Source organism: Acinonyx jubatus, chromosome B4 (assembly GCF_027475565.1).
Source record: "Acinonyx jubatus isolate Ajub_Pintada_27869175 chromosome B4, VMU_Ajub_asm_v1.0, whole genome shotgun sequence".
Lineage (NCBI taxonomy): Eukaryota > Metazoa > Chordata > Mammalia > Carnivora > Felidae > Acinonyx > Acinonyx jubatus.
Genome location: NC_069387.1, coordinates 6,166,296 through 6,192,247, shown reverse-complemented (window position 1 = coordinate 6,192,247; position 25,952 = coordinate 6,166,296). Strand labels below are relative to the sequence as shown.

At 46.6% G+C, this 25,952-nt stretch overlaps 1 long non-coding RNA gene across 1 annotated transcript; it reads left to right on the top strand.

The window, feature by feature from the left end:
• Positions 1–1,247: 1,247 nt before the first annotated feature.
• LOC113603580 (uncharacterized) lies at positions 1,248–25,809 on the top strand. Its single transcript, XR_008299895.1, has 5 exons — positions 1,248–1,427; positions 1,616–1,732; positions 4,043–4,111; positions 12,378–12,448; positions 19,066–25,809. It is a non-coding gene; the product is annotated as an uncharacterized LOC113603580 (long non-coding RNA).
• The last annotated feature ends 143 nt before the right edge of the window (positions 25,810–25,952 follow it).

Sequence of the window (25,952 nt, the reverse complement as noted above, 5' to 3'; positions counted from 1 at the left end):
TCCCCTGAGAACATTGAACTGTGGGCTCCTGGCTACCCTTGCCCTTGGGAGCTGGATCCAGCGTGGGAGTGTTCTGGCACCAACCCAGCCTACAGATGCTGGCTTTTCCCCGTGAACAAACATGGATAATAGAAGAAAATGACACTTGGAACTCTTGGGTTTTTTTTGGTTTGTTTTTTTTTTTTGCCACTCTACCTGTCAGAGAATGCCTCCTCTCCCGAAAGAAGGTTCGATTCCCACTGCCCCTGTTGGACGGGACACCTTCCGACTTGGCTGGGTTGTTTGGGGGCTTGACTTTAAGGTGCCCATGCCATTTTTATATATTAATAGAAACGACCGTGAAGACTGTGTGTTGTTAGTGCCCCGAGGCGTGGGCAACAGCTGAGTATGAATGCCCCCGCTTTCCTCATTGCCTTCCACACCTTCCGCTCCGTCCCCCACTAGGTCTGACGCGGGCGAGGCTTGTAGAGGGGTGGAGGCATCTCACTCCCAGCCCCCCAGGGAATTTTAGGGAGGGCCCAAGCCCACACCGACTAAATCTAAATCACCAGCTGTGCTGCCCAGAAAAAATCAGTTTTGAAAACATTGTTTCAAAGCCCCCCCCCCCCCCCATGAATGAGAAAGAAGGCCTCCCTTGAACAATGACTGGAGCCCAGACCCGCTGGATTTAGTCCCAGCTCCCAGGTGGCCCCGAGTTTCCCCTTTCCCTGCTACCCCCAGGCTCCCAACAATTCATATTTCCTTTTTGCCCACCATGGTGTTTCATTCCTTTACTCCTTTGAACGTGCTGATCAAATTGCCTGTATTTTGAACCTCACCTTTTCATAAATTCTATTCATTCTTCATTCTGTCTTTGATGGAAAACCTTTTTAGGTGCTCTTCTGCCTCCTGGATGGCCTGTCTACAGGACCTTGCATACAATGGGCACTCAATCAAATGCTATTAAAATAGCGTTGAACTGTGTGAGAATGCAGCCAGCCTACGTCGATTAACATAGCGGAAGAAGGATGATTTTCTCAAATACCGAAAGAGTTACGGAAAATGAAAGCATCTACCTCTTTGTTAATTAAAGATAAGAAATTGAATATTTCTTAAAACGGGACTGTGAGATTGCCCACATTTATCTTCCAGATGTGCCTTCTCAACCTCAAAGCCCTGTAGGCCATCTGGAATTCTCTCCTGTGCCTTTAAATCTAGCACAGGGCCCGCAGCTCAGCCGGGGGGCCTCGGTTCCTTGTCCTGTGACATCAGCCCAGCCGTGTCTTAGGAGACAATTAACCTAAGGAAAAGTTTCTGTGTGGGGAACACGTACCTCCGCCCACTGGATGAACTGCGTGGGGCTGAACTTGTCAGGAGGAGAAGCATTGGGTTTCAAACGCGGTAACAAAGACAGAAACAAATTCGCACGTCAGCGAAGACAAAGCCAGGTTTGTTCAGACGTCTGTATGTTCCAGTTCTGTCTCCTGGGAGAAGCTTACTTTCTGCAGCAAAATAGCAAAGGCCTGGGAAGGGGGGGCTCAGGTGAATGAGGCTGTCTGCTAATTTACCAATTAGCTTCAGGGACTTAAATTTTAGTCGGCCTGCGCGCAAACCTTGATGCTTCTCTTTGTGCCAGATGCTTTCGCAAATCAAACCCTGCAGACAGGAGTAAGTTTTCTCTTGGGGATGCATTTTATGCGCTGTTATATTACCTTCTACATCACGGCTGACGTCTCGGGGTTCCATAGATCAGGTAACCCAGGACTCGCTCTGTCAGGGTAGGACGAAGGCGGCCCGTCAAATGCAATTCCAACATTTAGTGAACTTAGCCCCGGCTCCAACTGGAGTCTGAAGTCCCAGAGGCAAGAATTGTCTGCACTTTGTACCTACAGCGGTCGCTACAGGGCCAGGTAGATCACAGGTGCGGAAAGAAATAGTTGTGACATCCTCGATGACGCATAGACGAACAAACGGAGGAGGCTGGCTGAGCAATTCGCTACCAGAGCTTCTGTCCGCGAGAAACGCAAGCTAGTGCCGAGGTCGCACCCTTAGGTGTCTACAGGGCCCGGGAGGTAAAAATAAGCCAGCGAGACGGATTGGGTGTAAGAAAAATCGGCTGCCAGAAATATCCTCAGTCTTGCCCTGGTTTTCCAGATGTGTTGTTGTAAGGTCGCACTCGAATTATGCGTGATACGTAGAGATCGCGTTATCAACTCGAAATTGAAACATCGAAAGAAAGATTCTGCGAAGTAATCTGTCAGTACACTTTAAAATTCATATTTCATCCTGTATTTTTATGTAGCCCTCCCTTACGCTTTGGGGGAGGGCAGAGAAACCTGACAGCTTGGTTGTTGTTTTTGTGTGTGTGCGTGTGTGCTTAGGTGACCATGTCAAGTCTTGCGTTCTGTGCTCAACCTGAAGCCCTTTCACAGGGAGTGACATTTAGTTTTATTCGGTTTCATAATGAAAACCAGCTGTTCCCAAATGTAGGCATTCTCAATGTGGAGAGATTCCCGTGCAGTGATTGGTTGTTTTTTTGTTTTGTTTTGTTTTTTGTTTTTGGTGAAAGTAGCTACTCTCGAGATATTTGTGATGTTTTGCTCTTTTTGCGTCCGGCCACGGGGGTCCATGGGTAGCTTTTAGCCAAACTTCGAGTGTTACACCAGAGCGTGAATCAAACAGTCGTTTCGTAAAGTTTAAAACTGAGAATTATTATTTTTTTTGCTGTTCAGTCTTCAAATGTCTAATTTTGGAAATGTCTCACTTTCGTTTCAGTAGTTGGATTTCAGGGAAGGAAAGTGGGATCTATCACTCCTTACGAAGTTACACACGCGAGCAGCTTTGGAGAGTCTGAGGTTTTAGGGACCGGTCAGTGCCAACCTGAAAGGCTAAATCTGTCTTCGCTGTTTGCTGTTGAAATGTGGTGACATTTTTCTTTGGATTGCATCGGCGTCTTTATTTTTTCCAACAATTAATAAAAGTCACCAGGACAAAGCCAACCCCTCTGAGCTCCATGTTATGGCCCGCTGCCACGTGGAGTCCAATAAATATGAAGTGTCTGTGACATTGGGCCTATAGGCAGACAGTGTTCACGTTGTTGCATTTAAAGAAAATTTTTTTAAATGTTTATTTATTTTTGGGAGAGAGAGAGAGAAAAAGCGTGAGCGGGGGAGGGACAGAGAGAGAGGGAGACACAGATTCTAAAGCAGGCTCCAGGCTCTGGACGCTCAGCACAGGGCCCGACACAGGGCTCGAACTCACAGACTGTGAGATCATGACCTGAGCCGAAGTCAGACGCTTAACCTGAGCCATCCGGGTGCCCCGCATTGTTGCATTTTTAAAGTTTTAGTTCTCTGTGGATGAATGAGTTAACTAACAAATGTCTAAATGCAATGCCCTTGCAAACTGTTACCATCTTGGATCTAAGTACTAGGCAAGTCCAGCGTTGACTGTGAACATTCCAGAATCCGGGTCTGTCTGCACTCCAGCTTACTAATTTGGACCAGTGCCCATTAACCTTTTCCACATTTCAACACTGATCTCAATACATATAATACGTCGTGTCCTGATATCACAGGCATGATACGCTATATCCAAAAGTTTTTATCACACTTTGGCCATTTCAAAATTCTAACCGAAAGCATGAAGAAATACAGCTTTCTGTGTTCTCATCAGTTATGAGAGGAAACACCACGAACTATATTTTCTAGCGACTTGTCCTACAAGGTCTCAGCCTTGTAAGCATTCTGAGCTTACACTTAACGTTTGTAAACACCAGCTTCTGTCTCATACACTGCTGTTGTCTGTAGGTGTTTTTATAAATCTGAAAAGGTTATGATGCCTGATCAGATTTTTTTTTCACTTAATTATATACTTTTTTTTTTTTCTCTCACAGCAACCTTACTTGCTCTACTCAGGTTATAAATAAGCAAGTTGAACTTTCATTTTTTATTTCACTTGGCTTTTTGTTGTTGTTAAATCGTATTTTATTCCGGGAGAACTTACCCTGCCTCATGAAAACCAAAATAAAGGCTGTGGCTCACATTTTCCCCCCCTCCCTCAGGATCCTGACCGACCCTGGTGCCGCCCTGTATGGCCCCGTGTGACGTGATCGCCCCTTCTCTTGGAATTTGTGAGTATATTGAGTCATCTCTCAATGGCCATTGTCTCCCGATCTGATGGTCTTACCATACATGAATAATGATAAAATAATAAACCATATATTTAAAAGCAATGTAGGTCTAGAAGCACCTGGGTGGCTCCGTCAGTAAAGCGTCTGACTCTTGATTCGGCCCAGGTCATGATCAGCAGGGTCATGGGATCGAGCCCCATCTCAGCATGGAGCCTGCTTGGGATTCTCTCTCTCTCTCTCTCTCTCTCTCTCTCTCTCTCTCTTTCTTATTTTCTCTCCCTCCCTCCCTGTGCCTCTCTCCCTGCTTGTGCTCTCTCTCCCTCTCTCTCAAAAGAAGTAAAACTTTAAAAAAGTAAATAAGAAATAAAAACAATGTAGGTCTAGATGTCACATGAAAAGGGATACAAATTCATACCTTAGCAACTAGGTGTACATCCAAATCTTGAACTGCAAATAATTTTATTTTTGTAAAAATGTTTTGCAAGATTTATTTAAATTTCCTAAAGATGAAATTTTAAAATTTCATCGTAACAAATAATTTTCAATAAATATGTTTTCTTTTTTGTTTTCTGGAATAAATATATTGATGCTGATTTATAATTAATCACTTTAGAAGGAAAATAACCTTTTGGAAAGGTTAATTTGTCAGTTTTTCTTACAGTTTACTTTATGTTTGTAATGAAAATGTGTTTAAATTGTATATACCTTAAGTGAAAATATATTTTATTTTTAATCCATTAGATCATTGCTGCAAGGCAAATTATGTAAATACAGATTTTAATGATTCAGAAGTGATTTCACTGAAATAAAGCCAACAAAACAAGTCTGATGGAATGAATAAAAAGTCATTTATAAATTATTTATGTTCTTTATTTTATTGCCCATCCAAGGGTCATCGGTGCAGCAACGCATGTGTAATAATAATTAATTAAATTCAGTTGCCACTGGTATTTTGATGACTTTGTCTCAGATAGAGACCATAGCTTTACTCTGATTTATTTTATTTTATTCTGTCTTATTTTGTTTTATTTTATTTTACTCTTTTCTTTGCTTTTCTTTTCTTTTCTTTTCTTTTAATTTAAATCTAAGTTAGTTAACAGGTAGTGTAGTATTGGTTTCAGGAGTACAATTTAGTGATTCACCACTTACATAGGACACCCAGTGCTCATCCCAACAAGCACCCTCCTCAATGCCCAGCCCCCATTTAGCCCATCCCCCCACCCACCTACCGACCAGCAGCCCTCAGTTTGTTCTCAGGATTTAAGAGTCTCTAAGGTTTGCCTCCCTCTCTGTGTTTATCTTATTTTTGCTTCCCCGGGTTGTTAAAGTAGAAATGTAGAACATATATTCTTTCAAAGTTTGCTTGATGTACGACTTCTTCACCGGTGCCCCTGCCCCAGCCTTGTGGTTGTGGGGAGCAGGCCGGCGGACACCCCAACTTCCCTTCTCAGCGTGCTGAGCCTCCTCCGGTTGTCCACCAGGCCTCTGGGAGGCATGGCCTTTCGTGTCAGTCTTCACGCAGTGACCTCTCGGTTCCTTGCCTTAGCTTCAGTGTCACCTCCATGGGACACTCTTCCCTGGATCCAGACTGTACAGGATTACTCTATTTCATGTTCCTTACATTTTGTATCATGACCCAATATTTTGTAATCTACAACTTTGTTTATTTTCTTTCTCTTCTATCACTAGAATAGAAAACTACCCTCGACTGGGGCGCCTGGGTGGCTCAGTCAGTTGAGCGTCCGACTTCGGCTCAGGTCATGATCTCACAGTTTGTGCGTTCGAGCCCCGCGTCAGGTTCTGTGCTGACAGCTGGGAGCCTGGAGCCTGCTTCGGAGTCTGTGTCTCCCTCTCTCTCTGCCCCTCCCCTGCTCGTGCTGTATCTCTCTCTGTCTCTCAATAATAAATAAACGTTAGAAAAAATTTTATATATAAAAAAAAAATAAATTACCTTGAGCTACAGAAATAACGTGGGATAAATCCCCCAAACACAAGTTTGAAAAGCAGGTTAGAGAAAGATATGTATGGTGTATGGCAGGGCTTATTAAAAGGCTAAGAAAGATGCAGAACAATGCGAAACTGATGGACCCATACGTCGGCAAGTAGGGTCCGTTTTTTAAGAAATTCCTAGGATGAGTAACCTCAATTTCCTAAAAGTGGTTATTTCTCGAAAGGGAGAGTTGTAAGGATTAAGTACAGAAAACAAGAGCTTCACTCCTATCCTTGAGGCTTTGTTTAAATGTTACCTTTAATGGATTTCATTCTCTGTGTTTTTCTGTGTCCTTGAAATCCTTTGCCATTTAAAAGAGGTAAGTTTTCAGTGTGTTTTTGGAGGTGCCACAGAGCTTCATGATGATTTTTTGTGAATCTTCTGGGCTTTTCGCATTTTCTGGCAGGTATCCTCTTAATTTGCCTCTAACTCCATCTCAATAACTAAGAATACAAAGAAAACGTGAGAGCCATCTGGGGCTTCTTAGCACTTTAATGAAGAAATTTGTCCCTGCCATCTTGGGTATTGACGAGTCCTATTTAAGTTCTTCCACTTTCAGAAAACTTCTCAACACTCTTCTTATCCCCCTCCTCAGGGCTCATCCATTAATCCATTTGCTTATTTATGCAGTGAGGATTGGTTGAGCACCCTTGAGAAAGGCAGGGATGTGGGTCGCGTGTTACTCTGGGACACACTGTTTGTACCCTGGTCCCCCGTCTCTCTCTCTTTCAGGTCTGAAATTAAAATATTACTTCTGCTGTGTGGATGGCAGGTTTATTTCAGATAAGTGAAAGAATGCCACAGTTAGAATATCTTTCATTTTTATGTCCTCAGCCCGTTTCAAGATGTATGATTTCACTTCCTCAAAGTCCCCCCCCCCCCCCCGCACCCGCCACCACCAGGCAGTGTGAACAGGGACATGTACAGAGTCACACAGGAATGGACTGGTCAGCGGGGGGTGGCTGGCACTCATGAGGCCAGCTCCAGCTGCCTTGAGTCTCCAGAGAATCTTGGAGACTTGTTATGATTTATGACAGTTGGAGTTTCTGGAGGATGCGGAATGTGTCTACCTCTTGCCCACATGCGTCAGTCCGTCCATTCCATTATTCAGGTTTTTATTTCCCGGTGACTTTCTGTTTCATGTTGTTGGGTACGCGGCTGACTTGAGACATGTAGATGATTGGATTCACCTTCCCTTGTCTGGTTTCCAATCTGCTTTCAACCAGCTCCAAGTACATCCTTTGGCTGTATTTTTAGCTCTCAAAAATGTGGCAAAGGAACACTCATTTTAAAAAAGAGTCACCCAGATTCCAGTTATTCCTAAATTCTTAATTAAATTCTCCCACCCAACCCCACAGAAGACGCTCCGTGGAGTAAGCCATACAAGCCTTCATAAAGAGCGTTTGCGTCCTCTCCCCATAGCTTAGTGAGACACTCGTGCACGAATTAGATGGAACCCGCGAAATTACAGTTTCAGGAGGGGCGAGGGATGATTCAAGTCAAAGACTTTCTTATCATTCACGTGTGAAAAGAAACAAAACTTTTCAGGACTAAATTGGCTGGAGGGAAATGTCATGCCGGCATGTGTAAAATGACAGGGGACAGCTGGCTAGAAGAAGGCATGAATCAGAAACCAGCCTCACCTCCTCGTTGTGGCAACTGCCACCAGAACGCTTATAAATAGCTCTCTCTGTTTCCCAGCTCCGTCAGGAATAGCAGTGGGTATTTACATGAAAGTCACCACTGTGTCCCTCTCGGAAGCAGACCCAATGGCTTCCTCAGAGAAAGCCTAGAGATGGAGGTCTCATGGCCAGGGAGCACCGTGGCTTTGTCAGAACCTCAATATTAGGTTTGTGTGGGGAAAGGGGCCCTCTGGGGCTCAGGACGAGGGCTCCGGTGGCGTAACGGCTCAGCGTGCAAACTGTACAGCCTCCAGTTACCCAGCAGAGATGACTAAATGTAATCCGGAGTTCAGAAAACCAGAGTCCCACAGCAGCCTGTGAGCCCAGCTGTGAGTTAGCCTGAGATTTGTTTAGGTCCCTCCGCTATTGCTTTCCTCCTTCTAGAGATCTGGGCCAGGCGGTCCCCACGGGACGTTCAGACCATATTCCGAACTCTGGTGCTAACTGCAGCTTTTGAGTTCAGCTAAACCGTGGAACCACTCTTCTAAAGCTGGAGGCATCTTTGTTGTTAGGGAAGCAACATGGAACCCCCAGATATTTCCAATCCATTGGACTGTACCCTCTTTGATGCGTGAAGCTGCGGCTAACCTGTCACTCATTTCCTTCTAACCCTAAATATGTACTAATAGTAAGTGCTCAGTAAACGCTTGTCAAACAAATGAATGGCCTTTTCTCTTACCTTTGCCCAGGACCCAGAACATCACCACTGTTCCCAAGAAGGAGGCCCACCGGGTGGGCTGGGGAAGGAGCTTCTGTTGGGTGCATGGTTGGCTCAATTTGCAGCCATGCTGACTTCAGGGAAGGAGAGGAACAAGCTTCTGGAAGGAGGAGTCGGTGGAAGGCAGAGACTGGCATCACTCACTGATTACAATGCAGCTCCAGCAAATGAAACACAAAGAACGCTGGATGTGGGGCCCACTGAAGCCTGAAATCATCCATTACCACACCGGAAGTCACCAGGAAGCACGAGTGCGTTTCGTCTCAAGATGGTGACGGCACAAAGCACAGCAGTGTAGCTTCCGAGCCCACCATGGGCTGGTGGGAAGGCTGGAAACCTGGGTTGTGGGCAGTGAGCCGTTCTTTCCATGAGTCTGTGGTCATTCCCTTTGGCGATGTTGGCCCATTTGCCGTGCGAAAGGGTGAAGCGCGTGAAGGAGGTGAGGCCCGGGGCTCTCCCATCATTAATGTCCTCTGGTTGCAATTCGTCCTTCCCCTGATTTCTTGTGGAAGCCTGCAGAAGAAAGGTGACCCAGGCTGGCATGCCCACCTCGTACCTCTTTTCCCTGCTGGTGGCTCCCACCTCCCCCTGCACATCCATTAAAGCTCGGTGTTGGAAACTGCTGAGCAAAAGCAGCTGTTTGCTTTGCTGACTTCCCTTCCTTTGGGCTGTCGACATATGTACTGCTTGCCATTGCTCTGGGCGGAACGTTTATGTTTGATTAACTCGGTTTTAAAACACGCCATCCGTGGAGGCACTAATTCTACTGGATTTATCTGCCACGTCAGTAGCTTCCGATGAATAACGTGGCTCTTAGAAAGTTTAGAGGCTGTGTCCGAAATGTGGCAAGAAGAGAAAAGGCAATTAGATAAGGTTTTTATGTGCTATGACCCACACTGCAGGTTGGGGTAGAAATCATTCCACGGGAATGCTTTTAAGTGGTGTTATTCAAGGAAGAGAACCCATCTGTATTCAGATGCTGACCAATTATGTTTTCACTCAGTTTATCTTTCTTAGATTTTTAAATACTTTTCTATTAAAAAAAAAAACTTAAAATGTAGTTTTATGATGTCTCAAGGACTACTGCTGGGCCCGAAGCTAGAATGGAGCCCCCAGAATACATTTAAATGAATTACAAAGTGTATTATACTCTGAAAATCAGCATTAAAATGCACATTAATTTTTGCAGCTCTTAAATACTTTGCTGCAGAACTGCCTCCATTCTATAATTGAAACAGCTCTTCAGATGCAATTTAGTTGCTGATTGGTTTTTAAGTATTTTTTAAAAGCTAACAGCTCAGATAAAAAAAGGTGGTATACCCTTGAGTTTTAAATAGGAACACAGATGTCATCGCGTGGGGACGCATTAGGCCACTGGAAGCCACACTCATTTCCTACAGAGAAAGGGTACTCCTCCCTGTCACGCTGTTAACTGTTCAGGAGAACACAGAGTTGGCTCGACCTCAAATAGAAGCTCTTGGTTACGGGGGAGTTCTCCTCTGAGTGAATTTATTAACTCCGCTCTCTGATTCAGACATTCCAAGACTTGCTTCCCTGGTCTTCTGTTACCTCCCGGCTTGTCAGTTTCAAGAAATGTCAACTAGGAAAAGAGCAGGCGAAACACCAAAGCGGGTCTACGTTTGCCAGCAGGGCGATGCCTCCAGGTAAGAACCCGGAAGAGGCTGGAACGAACTCAAGGCCCAAGTCAAGCATTGGAAGACGTGCCGATTTTATTTTATTTTTTTTGCCAACGCCGGACAGCGAAAAGGATATTGCAGGGGGGCTGTATCCCCATAGCAACACACAATAACTTCAAGATAAAAAAAAAAAAATGTAGGGATTCTTAGCTGTGTGTCTGCCTCCTTGGAACTAATAAGTCGGTTTTGACCTTGTTACGGGGATAACGGCAGGTACCAGAGAAAGAATGGCAGAAACGATTCTTTTTTTTTTTAATTTTTTTTAACGTTATTTATTTATTTATTTATTTATTTTTGAGACAGAGAGAGACAGAGCATGAACAGGGGAGGGTCAGCGAGAGGGAGACACAGAATCCGAAACAGGCTCCAGGCTCTGAGCTGTCAGCACAGAGCCTGACACGGGGCTCGAACCCACGGACCGTGCGATCGTGACCTGAGCCGAAGTCGGACGGTTCACCGACTGAGCCCCCCAGGCACCCCAAGAGTGTCTCTTTTTAAAATAAGTATCAGGAGGCCGTAAGGGAAGGCGGGGTGGGGGGGTGGTTTATGCACATCCTCATCAGAGAAACCGTGAACTTTTTCAAAAACCTTCCAGCCAGCTGCAAACCCTCAGCCTGGGCTTAACTCTGTCCTCACCATGACACCTGGCTCAACGGCCTCCTTCACCTTTGAAAGGAGCCCAGGAGACTGGGCGAGTTTCAGTTCCTCATTTGTGTATTACCCCAACCAATTCCAGTCAATTCAGTGTCAATCCCTGTGTGACATAGAGGACAGCTGCACTCATAGCTTTTCGCCTACATAACCCTTCCCCCACCCTTCGTCTTCCTCTGGACATGAGTCTGGCTTCTACCTGAGTGTCTTCAGAAGCACAATTCTAATTGCCAAAAAAAAGTGCCTGTTGGCTGAAATGTTCCATAAATTCTTTCTTGGTCAACACAGACATACCGCTGGGATGTTTTAAGGCGGACGTGTAAAATAATAATGCTTAAAAACCAAAAAGCACTAGGACGAGGTAAAGTGCATGGCTATTGGAGAGTTCTAGAGATTGAGATGTGGAAGAGGGCGCCAGTGAGCTCACAGAAGGGAAGCCTCCCAAGTCTCTGGAAACCTCCGGTTACCCCATTAAATCGGTTTGTAGACCGCCTAGGGCCAAGGTCCGGCCGCCCCAAGATGGACCATTTGGTATAAAGAGTTATTTTGAGTTAAAAGCAGTCAAGACCCAGCAGATTCAGGAAAAGCTCTTCACCTTTCGCTCAACTGCCTGAAAGGAATTTAGACAGAGGACCCGCTCCAGGAAGAGAGCTACCATCACAGATAGCTGCATGATGATAGGAAGCAGGTATGCTGGACAGAGAGGAGCCTAGCAAGGCCACTTGGGTCAAGGTCTCTTTGCCCCGTGGTTTCTGCGTGACCCAGCAAACATTCGTTTACCGACCATTGACTCTTTTTCATTTTCCCGTGAATTGCATTTTTTCTCTTTAAAGTGCCAGACCCCTACTCCCTTCTCCTTAGTTCAGAATGACGTATATCCTTCTTCGTGCCCGACTGTCTTGGGAATGTCCACATCTGCGTGGGTTCCCAGTAGAGATGCTGTTCGATTGGATTTTCTCCTTGAATCTGTCTCGTGTCAATTCGATTCTTAGTCCAACTAGAATAGGACCTTGAGGGGAGAGGAATTGTCCTCTCTGACTTCAGAAATACATCCAGATTCAAAGGGTAATTGCGCTCTGTGAATTCTGTGTCTCTGTTTAGGATCCCAGGCAAAAGTTGGGAAGGTAAATTGTGAGAGCGGGGAAAAACCTGCTGTTTGTACTTTGTTCTTACTTCTAGCTTTCTGGGAGGGAGAACAAAATGTAGTAATAACAACATCTGACTACCATCTATTGTCTGCTTAACTGAATGCCCAGCAATGAGCCTCATACTTTATATTCATTTTAATCTTCGCAAAACCCTATGAGGTAGATACTATAAAGATCTCCTTTCATAAATGGGGAAACTGAGGCTTAAAGAGGTTAAGCAATGTGCTCGATCTCGGAAAGGAGCTACATATTGCACTATCTGTGATAGCAGCATACGGTCTAATGTGACTTTAACTTACAGAACGTTATGTATAATTCATAGATTGCTGAAAATTCATGACAAACTATATCTCTCTGTGTTTCCTTCACATGAACTATAGTCTACTGAAAGCCATGGCTTGTTAAGAAAAGTCCTCCAAGTATGAAGCAGAGAAGGGAGAAGAGCTTTCAGGTAATAGATTTCTCTTTTTTCTGTTTGTGATAGGTAGGGCAACGTCTAGTCTCCTCATCTTATGAAAAGAAAGTTACACTAAGAAAAATGTGCTCCTGAGTCCATTAAGAAAAAAGAAAAACTCACCACTGATTAAAGATCTCATGAAGAGGTGCAGAAATGAATCACCTTCAAGTGTGTGATTATTTAATTCTCTGAAACAGATCATTATCTAAATGATACTCTCAAAATTTGCATAAAATATGCAGAGACACCAACGGCATCTCCTCCGTGAAAAGCTCAAAGGAAGTTTGAAAAATGAGCACGCTATCGCCTCTTTTCCTTGCAAATATATTGATGGCACCTGAAGAGTGAATTTGAAACAATTCCCCCAATTTCTAGGTAGGAGCTTGCTTCTCCGGCTGAAATTCTCCAAATCAGGTTGCTTTCTCTCTCCTGATGCTGCAGGGCTCGTAAGTCTGAAAACATCAACTAATCAAAAAACAGGAACAAAAGGGAGATGTGCAAACGGTGGGGATAAGGAGGCTGACGGATCTTCATAAAAAGATCTCGTTTAAAAACAAACAAACCCCCCAAAAAAAGACCTCTTCTTTCATGATGGAGGACCCCAAGCGTGCTGATGGACAAACGCCAGTACTGGGACCGCGGGAGGTAATATACCCCAGAAAGTGCTAGAAGACTACTGTGATAAGGATTTCCCAGAGCTGTGGTCCCTGATGCTGAGCTCAGGTACCCCCCCTTCGGATCTGCCGTGTGTTGTCTGCAGCTAACAAGCGTTGGGCTGAGACGTGGAACCCCACAGAATCCCGGGGTGGGGGGGTGGCTAGCTGTCGGAGTCCCCAGCCTCCAGAGCCAGGCGGGGCTGGGGAGACATCTCCAAGGAGCAGAGAGGAGGCAGAGCAGAAGTGACTAGCCCAGGGGAGGGAGGAGCCGGAGGACGCCCCAACATCTGCAGCCAGGATCTGAGTTCAGAGAATCCTGGAAAGTCTGTTTTCTATGCATGATAGGGCATTCATGGGTTAGCACAGTTTGAAAGGTTTCAAAGCTCAGTGTGTAGCTGGACTAAAATAGATCCGTGCAGCAAGATTGCCATCCTGGCTTTAAAAAGAGGGACAGAAAAGAAGAAAAAAAAAAAGACGAAAGAAAGGAGAGGAGGAAGGGTACCCCCACCAGGGATGTCCAAATGAAGTAAGCCCTAGCCCCACCTGCTGCCGCATCCAGACGGTTCCAAGGATGATATATGCTCTCTCTGTTGTGTGTAAGATGCACTAGGAATTTGGCTTTCTGCAAATCTAAGAGATTCCTTATGTCGCTATCCGTGGTTTCCTTTCCAGCCTGCCTGCTGGCACCTCGCAGAGAGCTTTCCAAAACCACCTGCGGCCTGGGTGAAGTTCACACTCGACGCGTGTGGGGTTAGCATTTTCTGTTTGTTTCTTTTCTTTTAAAATTCCTCAGTCGAGTGTGGCTTAGACTTGCATTGAGAAATGCTGGTATTGGCTTATGGATGTCTTTTTAAACACCTGCCTTGATTACTTTTTGGCGGGGGGAGATGTTTTCGGTCCCTTGTTTTTTGTTTTTTTTTTTAAGTTTTGCGTGGAATGTCAAATCCCAGCCTCGGGAGCTGGAGCAAGGAACCTCCCAAGGAGAAACCCAGATTGAGGCTAGGGCTATTTCTGTGTTTTACAACTTCTAAGGTGTGCACCCCCCACACCCCCCACTTAATGTGGCAGAAAGCAGGCTGCAACTTACAAGGCCTGGGCCTTCAGTGGCCGCGGGACGGGGCAGCGGTCCCAGGGACGCCACCTCCACTGCTACTCATGCAAGCCCGTTCACACCTCTCCTTATCTCGGTCACTTCCACCCCGTTCTATGAATTGCAGCAACCATTTGTGTTTAATGGTCTCATGGGTGCTTAGAATGTCTCCGAGACGACACTATGATTTGGCATGAAGACGAGAAGCTATCCAGTGCAGAGAAAGACAGAAAGAGGCACACATTTGGTATCAGGCAAACAATTATTTGTCGTTACAGGGAAGGCTGCGATTCCTTATGTTCTCCCGAAACAGCAGGCATGTGCTTTGGGAATCTAAAGGAAGACCCCTATGTGCAGAGAGAACAGGACTCCCATCCCTGCCCGAGACGGTGCCAGGGGCCGCCTGTTACACCTTCCAAGCAAGCGAGTCCGAAAAAAATGCCCAGACAATAGTGGCGGGACTTTTTTGTTTTGTTTTGTTTTGTCTTTAAACAAAAACCGTGTCATCGTTGCTTTTCGTTTTTATCTCTTTTTCAGAGTTTCTTTCTTTATTTTGGGAGAGAGGGAGAGAGCGTGAGCAGGGGAGGGGCAGAGAGAGGGAGAGAGAGAATCCCAAGCAGGCTCCGTGCTGACAGTGCAGGGCGACCACGGGGCTCGGTCCCACAAACCTCGAGATCATGACCTGGCCTGAAATCAAGATATCGAGTCGGATGCTTAACCGACTGAGCCACCCAAACACCCCTCGTGGATGCTTTTAATGGCACCCATGATGCTGTCATGATGGCCTATCGATGACAGAGTTAAGAAGCCATGTAAAAGCATCATTTCCTGAATGTGAAGAAATTTTTAGAAACTTCTGTGTATAAAGTATTTTTCTTCTTAGTACCGAATAAAGTACTTATATGCATGTCTTACAATCAACTGGTATCTAAGATTTGGGGAAACCACAGTATATCAAGTCTCTGCTAGCCAACACAGGGAGGGAGACTTGGATCCTGGCCACTCAGATGTTCTGGGTGTTAGAGACAAGCTAGAGTCCATGGCAGGGCTGATGCTGTCACAGACAAGCAATTTATAAAGATTCGCAACGTAAAATACCGTAAAAACGCAGTAGCGTGTTTCCCCAAATAAGTAACTTTACCTCTTCAGACATTAGATTCCCCGTATATATCACATAAAGGCGTGAGACAAAAAATGGATTCCAAGGGCCCCTCTGAACTACCTCTGGAAGCAGGATGAAATTTGAACAGCGGGGCCCAAATCAAGGATGGACAGACACAGGGGTGCCTGGGGGGCTCAGTCAGTTAAGCGTCTGACTTGGGCTCAGGTCACGATCTCGCAATTCGTGGATTCGAGCCCCGCGTCGGGCTCTGTGCTGACAGCTCGGAGCCTGGAGCCCCCTTCGGCTTCTGTGTCTCCCTCCCTCTCTGCCCCCTCCCCCATTCATGCTCCGTCTCTGTCTCAAAAATAAATCACGCCAGGACTGTTGTCAGTCATTCGCTCAGCTTGTGTCGCGTGCGTGCATTCCCGTGACACCGAGATGACAGCATAGACGTGGCATGCCCGGGGCCGTGTCTGCCCTCTTGGAACTAGAGGTGGGGGCAGCAGTGGCTTTTATTGCTTCTGTGGGGACGGGCAGCCACCAGCTCTTTCAGAGTCCGAATCTTACTTTGAACTGAAATTAGTGCCCAACCCTTAGAAACAGGCAAGCGAAAGCCCTGAGGCTCCATGCTGCTCTCTGCCCGCCACCCCCTGCCATCCCTGGAGTAACACAGAGCCTCTGATGGATCAAAGAAATGCCTGGGACACCGTGTTGTTTCTTCTCGATGAGTCCCCAGGGAGCGGTGTCCAAGAAGGATCTGACATCAGAGCCCGCGAGTGGATGTGAAGGTAGCGATGCTGGAAGTAATTGGGGTCCCAGTGTTTCGGGTACCGGCTGGGACGAACCCAACTCACTCCCTCTAGCCAGAGCAAAGCAGCCACCACCTCCCATGGGATTATGCTAATCAGTGGCTCCAGACTCGCCTGGTGTTTGAACAAACGGGAACAATGAAGAAGTCTGGATTCTGGGAGAGGCTCCAGCTAAGCCTGTTGGCAAATTTAGGTGTTAAGTGAGACCTTTCACTGGCAACAAGGAGGGCAATTTGCATTTAATGGCCTTTAGAAGGGATTCTTTTTTCTCCCCCTCTGTATGGTAGTCTTTCATTTTTGATGATGCCAAATTCTTTCTATTGTGTTTAAAGGAACAGAAAGAACCCTTTGTTTTTTGTTTAGAGGGCGTTGCTCCCCGGGGAGGGTTTTTGATAGGCACAGCTGGTAGGGAGATGACTCCGGGCTTTCTCCTTGGGGATCAGGACCCAGGAAAAGGTCCCTGGCTGAATGGGTGGCGAATGTCAATGACTCGAGTCAATGACTCAAATGAGTAAAAAAACCAAAAACACAACAAATAAAACACAACAAATAAAACACAAACCAATAACACAACAACAACAACAAAAAACCCAAAAGCAAATTGTTTAGGTTTTTTTTTTTCTGTACGATGACAGATGAAATGAGCCATAATCCACTCCTCCTCTTCTCCCTCCTCTCCTCTCTTCTCGCTCCTACGATAGCTGCCGTCGAATCCGCAATGGCTGGTTTGATCTTCCTGGATATCGTAGTATAAAACATGGCTGTGACCGATGGAAACGAGACCCGTGGTGGGGCGATGTCACACTAATATTTGCTGCTAACGACATCTTCTGGGCTCTTAGGGGGAGAGGATGCCGCGGACAGCATCCCCGCCAGTGCTTTCCTCCATGGAGAGCACCCACTAATTCTTTAGTGTTCTCTCCTCTCCCGGAGACAGCAGTCGAAGGAGCCAACACAATACATGTGCACGCTTTGTTAAAAGCGATGCTATTTGTGGGTGTGTGCATTTGATCTCATGAGTGTGTGTGTGTGTGTGTGTGTGTGTACATGTTGAAGACTTTCAAAGATGACACGCCAAAAAGGGATTGAGGAAGAGGGAGGTAATTGTGATTCCGTTACACCAGTAGGTGTCTACCATAGACACATATCTTAATAACTAAAACCTAATATAAAAAAGAAACGGTGGGACCCCAAGCACATTTTAGAGAAAGCTTGACCCTGTTGACTGTGAAATACGTAATCACCCAGGACAGTGCCTTCTGGAAGCCCCAGTTCCACATAGGGCCTGAGGAAGCGAGAATCATGGACCCGGGACACTGAACCCTACTCTGTGCCGGACCCCACAATCACCCCTCTGAGCCGGTACACGCCTGAAGCTCATTGTCTAGACGGAGAAATTATGGTTTCTGATTTTGTATTAAGGGTCTGATGTTTCATATGTTAATTAAACTGACCCGTAAGGATGGGTCAGAGCTATTTTCAGGTACAGGAAACAACATTAGGCAAGGCCCTATCCAGCTTTCCACTGACACTTTGTGCATGGAGCAAAGGCCATCAAATACTTAACTGTAAGAGTGGTGGGTCTTTTTAAAAAAAAAAAAAAAATTTTAATGTTTATTTAGTTTTGACAGAGAGAGACAGAGCATGAGCGGGGGAGGGGCAGAGAGAGGGAGGCACAGAATCCGAAGCAGGCTCCAGGCTCTGAGCTGTCAGCACAGAGCCCGACGCGGGGCTCGAACTCACAGACCGTGAGATCATGACCTGAGCCGAAGTCGGACGCTCAACCGACTGACCCACCCAGGTGGCCCGTGGTGGGTCTTTCTGATGTGGTTTGGAGTGGTGGGGTTCGGAGCTGAAGGTCGAGAAAGAATTCTTGAGACGTCTTCCGTGCAAAAAGGTGGTTACATTAAAGCGTGGGGACAGGACCCGTGGGCAGAAAGAGCTGCACTGGGGTTGTGACGAGTGACTGATGACATAAGATTTTCTATCTCATGGAGGGGAGGGTGACGTTAGGGCTCCAGGAAATTGAGTCTATAGGTTTCCGGAGATTGCTTTTTTCTTCTGAATCATTAAGACGCTTGCAGACTGATGGAGACTCATGTCCCACAGGACGTGATCTGTACCATTTGACGCTTTGTTTTTCCTCCAGCAAAGCATTAACATTACGACAACTGGGCCTTCCTGGAGGAATGTCACGAGGCTGTCTCTTGGACTTGTCAATGGGCTGTAAGTTGTAAGGAAATTTAATTTTCCATTTCCCTTTGTTTTCCGCGTCATTTTTGTTGGGAAAAAGAAAGGGGGGGGGGTGCGTCCAAAGCTCTCAATTTTCCATTGCACGTTATCTGTTTGGTCTCATCTGGTGTGGCATGAGGTCCCTTAAAATCTCTGTTCAAATATCTTTCTCTAAATTATTTTGTAGAGCTGCGTTTTGTGTAAGGGATAGGGAAAGGCCTTTCGAAGAAACAGATTCACTCTAAATCTGTATCAAAGACCAATGTAATCAGAGGTTGTGACTAGAGGGCTCTTAGGGCAACCGGAGATAAGCACTGGAAAATTGTTTATAAATAAGATATTGACCAGAGGAGTGAGTAGAAAGTTGGATATTGGCCTGGGAAAAAGAAAAGAGCAATCCCTACACAGAAAAGCACAGGCAGGCGACTCTCTGGCCAACGGAAACCCATGGAAATCAGACTCAGATATGGAATACTCAGGTGGGGGGCGGGGGAGGACACTCCTTCCACAGCTTTCTTGCGTCTGCTCCCAGCCCATGGAAGGAAGGGCTTAGAGACTAGGATGTGGAGAGAGGAGAGAGGGCCAGCTGACTCTCTGAAACCAACCAAAGTGCTGCCTACAAAGGGACACAGGGATTTGACACTGGGTGACTTAGGGGAACTCTAGCAGCTAGCAATCTTTCTCTCTCTCCCCTCTTTTTTAAATGTTTATTTATTTTTTAGAGAGCGAGATCATGAGCAGGGGAGGGGCAGAGGAGAGCAGGAGACAGAAGCCCAAGCAGGCTCCATGCTGCCACGCACAGAGCCCGACGGAATCCAACCCATGAACCGTGAGATCATGACCGGAGCTGAAACCACGAGTCTGACGCTCAACTGACTGAGCCGCCCGGGGGGCCGCAGCAGCTAGGGATCTCTAAAGGACAAAAGAAAATCAGGAGATTTAAGGCTTTCTCTTTAGGGCCCTGTCAAGGGTTAAAAGAAAGAGGGAACTTGGAACAGAGCCAGCTACATGATGCGTGGGACCCAGTGCAAAATGAAAACGCAGGGCCCCTTGTTCAAAAAGCAGAAGAAAGGGTCATTAAAGGCACTAAAACGTAAAGCTGTTTCTTTCCCTCCACGGCCTCTCTCTCTCTCTCTCTCTCTCTCTCCACTTCTCATGATTTGTTTTTTAATTTGCTCTTTAATGTTGATCTAAGCAAAGAAAAATTAAAAATTTAAATTATTAGCATGAGCATCGGTGTTCATCGTCATATTGCGCGTGCCAGTTTGAATGCAAATATCAGTGCGTTTAATTCACGTGCAGCCTCAGGAAGGTTACGCAGTTCATATTTCATAGCTTATACATTCATGTGGGTCCTTTTTTTTTTTTTCTTCTTGACAAAACAGTATGAGGGGGGAGAAAGGCAGTCCTTGACGTCTGGGAACCGGATTTGACGCTCACAGCTTCGGCCTCCGTGTTCTTGCAAACGGATCGGCCACTTACGCTTAAGCCTGCGTTCTCCTGTCGGCTGAACAATCTCACCGAACGTGTCCGGAGACCGGGTCCCCGCACGGCCCACAAAATACTTGCTGAATGAGCAACGCTACGTCTTTGCCTATGACAGCTGTAGCCTCACTCGACCTGGCCCTTCTGATGAAAAAGATTTATTAGGAGACCCGCTCACGGAACTGCCCCTGCTTTGTGACCACATCTGATCTAGAACAAGCCTCATTCCTTAGATGCTCCCCCAAGTCACCCAACCAGAGCCCCAGTCCTGTAACGGGGCCTGACACCCTCTTACTAAGGCTGCCCGGGATTCCCACGGCCGATGCGAATTCCTCGCCGTGACGGGGGTTAAACCCGCCTTGTTCTGATGCAGTTGTGTTCCTGCGAGGCTTGCGGCCCCTGACTGACTCGACCGCTTTTATTGCGCTTCTCGCTATGCCCACGGTCCATGGGCACGATCCGCCCATAGCCTCGGATGGGTGGCAAAGCGGGGAAGGAAAAGGACGTCTGGGAGCCTGTCCGTCCCTCCCTTCTGTGGCGTCACCCGTGGGCCTGACATGAGTAGGGAAGGGGACGATGGGGTTCCTCCATTGCTCTGTTTTTCACAGTTTTCCTTCTGTGTTAGGGGCCAAGTTCTTTTTCACACAGGAGGGATGGCCTCTCGGGGGCAGTCAGCATCTCTGTTTACTCGGTCCCAGATGTGACACAGTGGCCTTGCCCTCACTTTGCGTCCCACCGAACCCTACAAATTATGGATCAGCAGGTATTCTGTGCTCTGGGGGCCCCCTGAATGCTACAGGTCAACGGATGACTGGATGGTGGACGTGCCCAGCGGGCAACTATTTTCTGCTCATGTGCACGCTCCGTTGTCCCCTCAGGCCTCATTTACAAAACGCCAGTTCAAAGACAACGTTAGTAAGAACACCAGGACAGCGACAACAGATCAGCAAACCAAGCAGGGGGCCCTTCCCCATGGGCCCCACGCCAACGCACGGGTGTATGTCCATGAGGATGGCCCTGCCCAGCAATGAACTTAAGAGCGGTGACAGAGACCCTTGGTTGTGCTTAGTGAATTGAACCCGAATACTTATCCCTAACCTTTTGTTCAACTTGTCACGCCCGAGGGCTATAAAACAATCCCATCAATGACGTGGAAGAAAGGATCCCTGGGACAGCCTGTCTTGTCCCGGAAGGTCCCAGCTCATCCCACCCCATTGTGAGAATCCCTGTCCTAAAAAAATTCTTTGATTTTTTTTTTTTAAGTTTAACTGTGATAACATTTTATTTGTGGCACTTTTAAGTGTGGAAGAATTATGGTCAAGATCTAGTTTCAAAGCGATAGCCTAAGTATCTTAAATAAGTGACAGACCATGTTCTACAACTCCCTTGAAGAAATAATTCCATTTTTACCAAAGACAGAAAGGAAGGCAATTTTGACGATAGCCTGTGAGATCTCCTCGCTTTCCGTGAAGAATGTCTCCCTCAGAACACATTTTTGACGTGTGGCAAGATTCTCCACGTCAAAGCCCGCTCTCTTGGCCACGTGCTCGTTGATTCTGTAACTCCGGGTCAGCACCAACCAATAGAAATAGCGTAGGAGTCACAGAGGTAATCTTGAGTTTTTCGGGAGCCACATCTAGTTTAAAAGTTAAAGGAAACAGGTGAACTTCACATAAATATTTTTTTAAATGGATTTTTTTTTAAAAGTGTGTATTTATCTATTTTTAGAGAGAGAAAGCAAGCTTGAGCAGGGGAGAGGCAGAGAGAGAGGGAGGGAGAGAATCCCAAGCAGGCTCTGGGCTGTCAACGCAGAGCCTGACACGGGACTTGAACCCACGAGCCATGAGATCATGTCCTGAGCCGAAGTCAGACGCTTCACTGACTGAGCCACCCAGGCGCCCCATATAAATATTTGATGTCAACCAGCGTACCCTAAATATTATCTTTTCAACATGTAACTGATACAAAAATCATGAATGAGACAGGTACCTTCTATGACATTCTATCTGGTGTGGATTTCACTCAAGCACACCTTTGCTCGTCTGTCACGTTTCGGATGCTTGGAAACCACACGTGGCCAGCAGCTACCCACAATGAACAGAGCTCTCCATGTTCAGGTGTCCCGGCCACACGGCCTGAATAAAGCGACAGCCATCATGGTGGCTCCCAGAGAGAAATGGTTGCTCGGATTCTGGGACGATGGTCTGGCAATTCAGTTTCGGTACCGTTAGATACACGGCTGTTGAGCAGACTAAGTTAAGACTCTAATGTAAAGTCCGACCCCCAAAGTCAATGTGATTTGAGAGCAAGAAGTGAATACAAGGCGAATACCTCAGCTAGCCCTCGGGGCCAAGGTTAGGGAACACGGAAGCGGTTTGAACATTAGAGGAGACACAGTAAACCCAAGGAGACAGACCATTTCTGCCCCATGGCCTCGATTGCTCAACGAATCATTTTTTCTTCGGGGGGGGGGGATTGTGCTCTTTCCCCAACAGTGATTGTTGGCACCTGTTTGGCCCGTTTCACCGAGAGCGGAGTCTGCATCTCCCAATCTGGTCATCTTGGAGCTGGGGACAGGGACAGCGTGGAGCTGGGGATGTGGAGCCCGTGAAGTCTCCGGTGCTTCAAGCAGAGAACTAAGTCCCCATCGTGCAACGGCGTCCAATTTCCATGGGAAAATTACTCTGCAGGAAAACGACACTGAGCCTGCTCTCTGTTTTGCCAGCCGATTATCCAGGCTCTCAGGCCCTGGCTTATGATGATGCAGGAGAGCCCGGGCTTAGGTCGAGAGAGAGAGAGAGAGAGAAGCCCCAGATAAAACCGTGTCCTGGCTTACATTTCAGAGCTGACCCTGCAGCTGAGACGGAACAGCAGGGGAGAGACGGGGGGGGGGGGGGGGGGGGGGTTATTGCATTAACCCGCGGAACATTCCGAACGAAAACTTTCATTGGGGTATCAATAATTCAGACTTCTCCATCTGCTAGTCTGAGCAGATGACATTTATTTTAACAGGCCCTCTTTGGGAGGGGGCATGGAATTCGACTCACGGTGTGCTTTGTTTTAAAGCACAGAAACGCCTTTGCTGTAGTCGTGTGGTACTGCTCCGGTGTCTTTAGTCCTTCGCTTTCATGCAAACTTCAGAAACGTAAGGGGACCTCAGTTCCTCTCTGCTCCTACTGGCCCTCTAGCCTGCCTCCAACCCAGCTCTGCGCCTACTTTGTCTCAGACGCTTTGGCTAATTTAATCGTGCCCCGCTAATTTTTGCTCCTAGAAATGTATAACTTGCATTACAGTCATTTTACATTTTTCTATGTTTTCACTCTCTGAGTCTCTGGGCTTTTTTTCTTTCTTTGTTAATAGGTTCACCTGACACCCCTGGCTAGATTTGCAAGATTCGGAGGTGAGCGATGGGGTCTTTAATTTGCTGTTGCTACGTTCTTCCAATTTCTGAAACTGTTTCTCCCATCTGTTGTTCCCACAGGCGGGGATGGACTAACCGCGACCCCAGGGCCAATTCTGGCCCTCCATCTGTTTTTATCAATAAAGCTTTATTGGAACAGAGCCATGCTCGTTCGCTTCTGTACTGTCTCGGGCTACAGCGCAGAGCTGAACACCTACAACTGTCTGGCCCACCAAGTCTAAAATATTTATTCTCTGGCAGTTTCCAGAACACCTTGGCTGATCTCTGCTGCAGACTTATGCCCCTCTGTCTGGAACATTAGGGGGGGCAGAGGGGAAGAGTCAAGCAGACGTGGCTCCGACTCCCATTGACTCTGTCGCCCCCCTGGGGGTTTCCCTGACCCTCCCTGAACCTCCTCATTTACAAAACGGGAACCATACCGTCAACCTTACAGAACCCCGACGAGAATTACCTGAAGTAAGTGCTTAAAAAGGACACAGCATAGTTCTGGATGGAGAAGATAAAATAATCATAGTAGAATAAATGGCTTCGTAATAACGACAAGGGTCACCGTCATCATTACCAGCTGCCACCTCCTGTGCCAAAGGGAACCTCAAATAGAATGTTTTCCAGGATGACTCTCCAGGGAAGCCCGTCAGATGGGAGAAAATGCTGCTAGAAGGTTCTGTAGGAAAAACTTCTCCCCAGGTCCCACGCCCTCTTTCCCCACCTCTGCTGGGGAATCCTTATCTTACCTTATACGTGCTAGCAGCAGTATCTGCCATTACGAGGCACACCCAATACTTGGGTGTAGACGTGCAGTGTTTGCCTGAAGTCAAGTTTACGGGCAGCGTCCGCTTGGGTGTTATCCAGTTAGGGCCTCAGCAAGAAGTAGGCGTGCCCACTGTGTTCCCGTGGGTTCTCCGGAGAAACAGAGCCGATAGGAGATGAATGTCTATATATAGCAATCTACGTACATACATATGTACGTACCTACCTACCTACCTACCTATCCTATCTGTCTATCTACCTTTCTATCTCCTACCTACCTATCCTATCCATCTATGTATCTATCATCTATCTCTCTAATAAGAAGTTGGTTCACACCGTTGTGGAGGACTTGAGAAGTCCTCAGGTCTGTAAGCCGTAGACCCAAAGTTTCTGATGATTGGAAAAACTCCTTATTTGGGGGATATTAAAATAATGTTGTAGAGGCATAGCTATGGACATTCTTAATATAATATAATATAATATAATATAATATAATATAATATAATATAATAAGGCTGCTTGCGGCCAATGGAACCATTGAAGGCGATAACACAGAGCGGTGCAAGGGGCAAATGTTGACTCTACTCCAATGGCTCTGGTGGCGGGGGCCACTCGGGGCGCTCTATGGGAAGAGTCCTGCGGAACCTTCTGGGAACCTCAGCGGCATGGAGCGTGGGCAGGCCGTGGTTCTCTACAGCTGCCGACACAGACAGTGACCCTTTCTCCAACGTGATGAGTTCTTCTTTCCTTCCAGCTCGAAGACCTACTTTTTCCAGGTGGATTCTACGTTCTAGTGGTTGTTACTTACTCCGCGATTTGACGCTATCTTACGCAAACCAGGTATTCCACAAAACATTTGCTAAACGAATCCATGATCGTGAATCCCTGTATGTATCTATCATCGCCTGAAATTTTTTGTTCAAAGCCAAAGATACGTATTTATTTTCTACCTCAGTGGTACAATGAAAGGATATCAAATATTTTAAAAATGCTTTTGAGTGTTTCGGAGGAAACACATGTACCATTTACATGGAGTTGTTATTACTTCCGTTCCCGGGGATGGGGCTATTCTGGCAAGCCTCAGGTCCCCAGCATCGGTTTCCTGTTTGCACACTGGTATTTTCTAGAATCTTCACTGTATTTCCCCCTCTTCTTCTGCCATATTTCATGAGCTCTCCTTCATATCCACCTCATGAGTTGCCTTTGATCAGAGACTGAGGACTCCCCTGACGTATTTAATTTCAAGTTGTGGCTCTCCATTCTGGGAGGTGCGGTAGAAACTTTGCAGTGTAGACATCATGCTGTGTTCTCTTTCCTCAGGGGAAGCCCTTGAATCTACCAAATTTCAACTCTCGTCGAGGCTGTTTCATAACCGTAAGAATGGATTGGAAACTCGCAGACAGTAGAGATCACAGCCTCTCTATTAGTGAGCGTGGGGTAAAATATGTAATCCATTATCAATAAATATCTGTTGCTTGGTGCTGTGGGCTGAGTAGCAGCCCCTCACCCCCAATTCATATGGTGAAGTCCTAGCCCCGCCCTGTGACTGTATGTGGGGATAGGGCTTTCCTCCAGAGGTGATTAAGGTTCAGTGATGTCACAGGGTGGGGGCCTGACTTGGTGGGATTAGTGTCCTCATAAGAAGAGGGAGAAGTTCCAGAGATCTCTCTGTCTTTGCACAGAGAAGAGGCACCAGAAGGCAGCCGTCCACAAGCCAACAAGAGACATCTCACCAGACACCAACCATGCTGGGACCCTCATCTCAGGTTTCCGGTCTCCAGATCTGTGAGAAAATAAATGTCTGCTGTGGAAGACAACCCCCCCCCCCCCACCTTCATCAATGACATGTTGTTGTGGCAGCCCAAGCAGAAGTCATAGAATTGCTTCATCGATGCGTTGCCAAGTAAGTATTTTAGGCTAATTGTGACGAAAATTATTCTAAATACAATGGGA